This window comes from Nicotiana attenuata, unplaced genomic scaffold (assembly GCF_001879085.1).
Source record: "Nicotiana attenuata strain UT unplaced genomic scaffold, NIATTr2, whole genome shotgun sequence".
Classification (NCBI taxonomy): domain Eukaryota; kingdom Viridiplantae; phylum Streptophyta; class Magnoliopsida; order Solanales; family Solanaceae; genus Nicotiana; species Nicotiana attenuata.
In genome coordinates this window covers 17878-25875 of record NW_017672200.1, presented here as the reverse complement: position 1 = coordinate 25875, position 7998 = coordinate 17878, and the positions used below count along the sequence as shown (strand labels likewise).

At 38.5% G+C, this 7998-nt stretch overlaps 1 pseudogene; it reads right to left on the bottom strand.

Moving 5' to 3' along the window:
* Positions 1 to 24: 24 nt before the first annotated feature.
* LOC109212280 lies at positions 25 to 1046 on the bottom strand (annotated as a pseudogene).
* Positions 1047 to 7998: the final 6952 nt, after the last annotated feature.

Sequence of the window (7998 nt, the reverse complement as noted above, 5' to 3'; positions counted from 1 at the left end):
GATACAATCGGTCCTTGCAGGTTGCTACCATCTCCTATAATATCCCGCCGTTCCTCCGTATGCACCTACTGGCAAACCACCGCCGATAATCTTTCCCAAGTGTTCGTCAAATCGGACTTATTCCAAAATAACTCCTGAGCTCCGCCGTATGCCAACCTAAATCCAGTCAATGACTTCGTCGAAATAAGAAGTGCGTCATTTTCTTTGGTGATCTGCGAATGCAAGCAAGAAAATTGGTTTAGTGATATAAGCCAGCTTTAGCCAAACAATACAGGCTCAAGACATGTTTATAGCAGCGACTTCGCCTTTGTGCTCCTCAAAGAGGGCTCTCAACAGCAGAAATATCGTTGTAAACGGTGCTGTCATGTAGTCATAAGTAGCTGCTTTTGGAACTCCAGGGGAGTCGGGGAGTCCTAGTGGTGCCAACAACCACTGCCTGCTTTAACAAGAAATGGATTCGCATGACCATGGTAACAAACCTCGAATTTATGATCTTAGGCAGGGCCAGATGAAAGCACGAGCCAGCGTAATTACTCCCATACATGCCTCGTGTACCAGAGTGACAAATCAACCATCTATGCGTTGGAACAGCTGAAATAACCATCTCGGCCAGAGTGTTTTCAAGAGACAGGAGCACCAAAACTAGTTCCTTTTCATTTGTTTCAGCCAATGCTGCTAACACCTGCAGGAAATGTGTCATACCAGGATTGTGCGTGCAAAAACAACGGAAAAACGCAACACAAAATTTCACTCTCTTGTCTTCGTTCCCTAGACCTTCCACAATCCACAACGACCAAGACCCTCCCCCCAAATTAGTGGCTAACGACATTCACGAAGGACTCTCTTTTCAACCACGTTTTCTCATTGTTACAACGCCAATAAGACAGAGCGGCATAGAAGATTTTTGACTGGTTGTCTTTGCACAATAGCTTACTTAAAGCTGAGCTCAAGACTAATCCAGTGACAATCGGTCTTCTTCTCTTCAGGAAAGGAGGAGAAACATAGTGAGGGAAGCATTTAGTACGATCCCACCCTAGGTCCACCATGTTCTACTGAGTCATTCACTTTATCATGAAACTGTCTGCTGACACGACGTCAGTAGTGTGACCTCCATTTTCTAACGAAATGAACAACCTAATCGTTCTATTGCATACAACAACATCATACCAGTGTAGTTCCCCACAAGTGGGGTCGGGTGGAGGAGGTTAGAGTGACGCAATCCATATTACCCCTACCTTTAAAGAAGGCAGACGAGACTATTTCCAAGTAGATCATCGCTCAGGTAAAGCGTACTTGGTAATCATTAAAATCCATCTTAAGCCCTAAAGAAATTCCAGGATAAGGGTCTATTAAAGAAACTTTTCGAATGTAATGGGCCGCCCCCCAAAAAAAAACTTTTTAGATTGTGGTTTTCTGAAACATGTTACCAAATCTACAAAGATTGCAGATGCAGTTATGAGCCAGGCCAAATAAATGCCACAGTGAATGAAATTTCAAAGCTGAACACGTTGAACATAGAGTTAAAAGCAGAAAATTGAACCTCTCGTCATCTCATGACCGATTATTAGCTGGACCCCATGCATCCGACATTAGTCAATGTACTCGTTACCATCTATGTCCCGCATACGAGAGCCCTTCACGAGTCAATAACTGAGTAGGTTGTCCACCAACTGACTTGAAAGCACTGTTACTGTGGGCAATTTACACCTCCTGCATCAACTCCTACAATAGTTGAAACCAGCGAGATGAAAATCATTGCTTATATCTGTAAGGACTTGAAATCAATAAAACTGAGCTGGCAATCTTTCTGCTCTCCAATTATTTATTTTTTGAAAATATTATGCCGTTTAAGAAGTTTTCTATATAGGAAATTTGAGCACAAGCCACAAAATAAGAATTAGCATGAAATCAAGTGCATCTTTGTAGTTAAAGGTTTACCACCATATAACTGAAACACCTTATTTTACACTTGTATTTTCAGGACCTCCTTTTGATGCATAACAACCATAGAACAACTGAGTTGAAAGTGCAATTCCCTTTTCAAACAAAGGAGTACATCCGCTTTTTCTCATGCCGCATTTTCCCCCTTTCCCCCATCTAGAAAATGTATAAGTTTTAGCGCTTTCCCTTATAAGTTCCAATCTCAATAAATTACATCACGAAGATACGTTAAAAATATAAGAATATGTAAAGGAGGAACAAAAACCAACTAATGCGGAGCAATAGACACACATTTTTGCGTACATTATCAGATTACTCAGTAACTCTATCTCCTCTTGATAGTCAAACATCTACAATTTTTCAAGCAAAACTTAAACTGATGTAATAAATTGTGCCTTTTCAGCACAACTAACACCCATAAAACATACTCCAAGATTCGGAAGACACATAACAGATTGCATATCATTAGTTTATAAACTTATTATGGAGGAAACCACATTGTATATCAGCAGGGTGGAAGCTAAGTTGAGAAAAGAGGTTCAATATGAATCCAATTGGCCGCAAAATCTAACACCGTGTAAATTAGGGCAAAAATGAACTTTTTTACTTCTTTATTATATTAAACTATTGGAATCCCTTAACATAAGCAAAAATTCTAGTCAAAGTTGCGCAAGAAGGTTCAAAAGAATTACTATAGATCATAAGTTTAAATCCCACGTTGTGGCATTTTAGTACGTTTTTCTTTTTGTTGAATCCCCTTGTATAAATCCTGGTATATAATAGTTCAAAAGCGAGAGTCAGATTTCATATAACCTAATCCCAACTTGTTTGGGACTTAAGCCGCAAGTAGTTATTATTTGTTGTTTATTGTTAGCTTGATCCAAATTTCCTGTATGTGTCTTAAATCTATTCAATATGTCACAAATATATGCAGATTAGAAACACAATAAACTTAAACAGACTGTACAATCCCAAACCCATAAGTTCAAATTCTAGTCCGCCTCTGTCTCAAAAGCATTAGTTCTGCATCCAGTTCATTAGAGTAGATCGCCAAATCTTAGCATCAAAATCTCCTTATTCTTTCCCTCAGCCTTAACGCTAGCATTTTTTTACACCTTAACAATATTAGCCATAAAAATATTGAATCTTGAAGTAACCCAATTCCTAAAACAAAACTAATACACTGACACAATAACCTATACAAAAAAAAGTCATCAAATTTATACCTTGCTTTGCTGACAAGGCGTTCTTCAGACTTTTGAAGAGTGAAAGTTTTTTCTTCTTTTCATCAATGTCTGATGCTGTTCATTTTAATGTTGAAGAAGATGGGGTGCATCGGCGGGGAGATGGAGAGATTACCCATTTTGGGTCTTTACTTTGAGTCAATTTTATGCCATGGAAATTCCTACCACCATTCTGATTAGCAGCCATTTTTACTCAACTGTGTCTCTCTCTCTCCCTTTTGAGTTTTCTTGAGTTGGTTTGCAGCAATGGCTTTTTGTTCTGAATTCTTTGTTGTTTTAAGAAATGGCTTTGTCCTTGACTTCTGATTGAAGTAAGGAAAAGTAGATAGAGAAATCTTAAAGAAAAACGAAATCTCGTGACAAAATTTCTAATGAAGTCGGAAAAATTTCGGGCCTTGCGCCCTATGGTTCAAACATCTTCTATTTATGGAAGATTCTACATATAAATATACCTTTTAAGAAATATTTTACATCCTTTCCTCCCCCCCACCACCCCCCCCACCCCCACAAAAAGTAAGATTTCAGACGCTATTTAACTTTATGTAGCCATTTAAATAATTTTTACAAGAATAGTTTTATCGGCAGCATAATTGGGAGAAAATGACAAAAACGGTTTCCCTTATCTTTCGAAAATTTATGATGGTCCTTATAAACTATACGCTTTAATCAATTTTATTCCTTTAAGTATTCCAAAAAAATTTGGACAATTTTAATAATCCACCATTTAAAAAACTAAAACCGTTAGTTTATTTGCCCCCAACTAGCTATCTCCCGCTGCTATAAATTGTACACAAGGCTTGCACAAAACATGAAATTATAGCATAGAAAAGACAATCGTCGATGCCATGAATCCTATTACTTGATCGTGTCTTTCTTAAGGAATCGGCCTTCTTATTAAAGACATACAAATTGTCATAACCTTTTCTATTACGAGCTTTGAGGGATACAATTTTGCTTTTCTTTTTTCTTTTTGTCTTTCATCTATTGATAATCACGTGCACATTCTTTCTTTCCCGGAAACAAGGATGCTTTCAGCAAATAAAAGAAACGGACAAAAAATATAAAACTAAATAATTTTACTAAGTCACGACGAACTGATAAATCATCAAACAGACTCTATCGCATGTAAATCTTTGTCTATTGTTGAAGTGTGAAAAAACACATTGTTTCAATAGGTTAAACTGGTTAGGAATGCTATTGTGGCGTTTCATTCAAAACTGGATTGATTGATAAATTTTACTTTTCGAAATGTTTCGATCATATGAATGGCTCTTGTGAGTGATTATTGTGCGCGGTGAAGGTGTTTTGACCGAAATGTCTGTGAGGAACTTAGTTTCCTTAGAATTCCATGTTGGTATGGATATGAGAAATGTGGGTATGTTGATTTCGACGAGAAATGTCTAATATATCTTAAAATTTCTAAAAACGTTGTATTGACTTCATGTGACAACCACTAATTCATTTATATCAAGGATTGTTAATACAATTTTGTTAAGCAATAAATCTAGACTTCTAATGATTGATCATTTTTGCATGCTATTTGCAAATATCCAATGTTGTACTCTGTTGATCTTCAACTTGCTTTTTCTTCTGCATCCTTTAGGAAAGATTGCATGAAGTGCAGTCTCATCTCATTGTTACAGACAACTTCTTGTATGAGGAAATGCCCCCATTTTTTTAACTGCAAAATGATACAAAGTCATCAACAATCTTCACGAGTCGTGGTTTTCACCTAATTAGAGCGGAAAAAGAGGGATATGCAACAGAAGATACCTATGAATACAAACTTTGAAAATGGAAGAAATGAACAGCATATAAATTAATAACAAAAATCAAATACAAGTAACGGATAGCCGTTTGATTTTCACTTTTGCGCTGCAGATAGTACTCCTGCCTGATTCACTCCTTTTAAAAAATCATGTTTGAAATAAAGGTAGATATTTTATCAATGTTAATATATCTATAAATCTAAAAGCTGAAGAGCAAAAGCCCTCATGAAGCCCGAATGTGGCCAAAATCCCGAAAAAGACACTTGGCCACCTTTAAACATTGTTCACAAATTAGTGGAATTAGAAAGTAGACAAAAGTACCACGATTTGGATTAGGCCTTCATAACCATTCTTCAGTAAACCGTTTAGATGCCTTCTGTGCAATTTTGTTATTTTAAATTTTTTTTCAATAATCAATCCATTGTATTTGGAAAAAACCGCCTGCCTTCCTCAAAAATAGGAGTGGCACTTAAAAACCTTTCAGCTTCTAAACACGTTCAACTCTTTCAACTTCTTGTGCAATTTTCTTTATTTTAAATTTTTTTCAATTATTTAAATCATTTGTATTTGTGTAAAAATCGCGCTCCCCTCAAATAAATAGAAATGGCCTTCAAAACCTTTCAGCTTCTAAACCGTTTCAAACTCCTCTTCAATTATCTCAATTTGTAACTTATTTTTAAATTATGTAATCATTTTATTTTTAAAAACTTTTACTCCACAAATATAGTAATTACTTTTTTACCTTCAAAGTTACCTAAATTTTCTCTCCAAATTGCGATGGGATTCAACTGCCTTAACGCCGCCTATTGTATACTGGGGTAGCAACTTGCTCAAGCGTGGAGGAGTTTATTAATTTCTTCCACAAACTACACGTTTCTTGCAATTCTAAACTTCCATTCTTCTATCAAATTTTCAAAGAAACTTACGCTTATGCAAAAATGCTACTCACATTGATTTCATCAAGGATATACAATTTCGTAGATGCAATGGAAGTTGAAAGTTCGTTGTTGTCCGTTTGTGGGAATAGTACCAGATCTTTTTAATACCCAGGCCACTATAATTCTCGACTGTGAATTGGTTCTACAAGATGAAAAGGTATTTTAAATTTATTTTTACCTGCTAATTCTGTTTTGTTTTCGTGTAACGACCCGACCCATGGTATAAAGTATTACCACCCCGTTTTCCTTAATTATTGCTTCTCATGTTTCATTATCAGCAAACGAGTGATGTTAGAGTTTGGAATTGAATGGTTTTGGATAGGAAATGACGACACTTAGTCTCTTAAGAAGGCTTAAGTGTGGAAAAGTCACCGGATGTTTGACTTATTAGCTTAGAAGGCGGATGTAAATTTCGGTGATTCGGTTAACTTCGGGAGGTGATTTGTGCTTAGGGAGCGTGTCGAAGTGATTGTTGGAGGTCCGGTATAAGAATTGGGCTTGAATTGAGCGAAGTTAGTATCTTTGGCGAAATCCTGGTTGATGGCGTGAAATTTAATCCGAGTCGGATATAGAATTCGAGAGTTGCAGTAAGCTTCGTAGTGATTTGGATATGTCTGCAAATTTTCAGGTCATTCGGACGTCGTCTTGCTTGGCGTTTTGATCGAAAGCGCATTTCGGAAGTTTTGAAGACCTTTTTAGGCTTGAATTCATGTGATTTTGATGTTTTAGCGTTTGTTAATGTGTTTTAAAGATTGGAACAAGTTTGAATTAAGGTCATTAGGATGTGTTCAGTTTTTGCGTGAGGCTTGGGGCCTCGGGTAATTCGAGTTGGTTAAAACCAGAGTTTTGAGTGTAATTGCAGGTCAGATTTTTAGCGTGTCATCTGGTTGTTTCCGCTTCTGCGGAAATACTGCAGAGACCGCAGAACTCTGTACCGCAGAACGCGGGTAGTGTCGCCAGAAGCGGATCGTGGCGGCTAGGGAAAATCCGCCAAAAAGCGGGAAGTCTGGCTCGCACCAGCGGTCCGCGATAACGAACACTGTACCGCCCCAAAGCGGACTGAGGGAACCGCAGAAGCCGTGTGTTGAATCGCACAAAGCGAATAGGCGGATTTTTAATGTGAAAAACCGCTTAAGGCGGATTCTGGCCGCAGAAGCGGCCCGCATAAGCATGGTAAGTGGGATCTCTGCTAGAAGCGAATTCGCTGGTAACAGAAGGTTTTAAATGTATAGATTTTCATCCGCGGAGCAAGCAGCGGTAGTCATGTATAGCCAGTTTTAAGCGATTTGGAGAGGCTTTGGGCCCGAGGATTTCGAGGTTTTGACTGGAGAATCCGCCAAGAAAGCGGAAGTGGCTCGCACCAGCGGGGTCCGCATAAGCGGACACCTGTACCGCAGAGCGGACTTGAGGGAACCGCAGAAGCTGGTGGTGAATCGCACAAAGCGGAATTAGACGGTTTTTTAAGTGAAAACCGCTTTAGCAGATTTGTCGCAGAAGCGTCCCGCATAAGCGTACCCGGACCGGCAGAAAGCGAAATTCGTGGTAACAGAAGGGTTTTAAATGTTAAAATTTCTATCCGCGACAAGGGGTAGTTTTCACCATTTTAAGCGACTTGGAGAGCTTGGCGAGATTTTCGTAGGGTTTTGACTGAGAAATCAATTGGCGGTAAGTCTCTGGCCTAACTACTCGAGTTATGGTTACATTTATCATTAGGAAATCAGATAGAATTTTGCCAAAAAATGCGGTCAAGCTAGGCTTGGAAAGCTTGCCAATTTAAAAATAGAATCTTGGAGGGTCAAACGAGCTCCGATTTTGGTACAATTTTATAGTAGCGGACTCGTGGCGAGACGAGAAAATCCACGGGATGGTAAATTTCATAATTTTCTCGAGAAAGTGGGCCCGGGCTCGGGTTTTGCCCAACTTCCCAATTCTTGGAACTTTCTTATCGTGACGTACTTGATTCAGCTTGAGATATAACTCTTGAACATTCCTTTCACCCACGCTGTATGCGCACTATGACGCTCAGTGTTATATGTGATGGCTTGTGATTCCCCGATCAGCGAGGCGAGAGGTAATCTGTGTGAGTAATGGTGCTGCTTAGTTCTT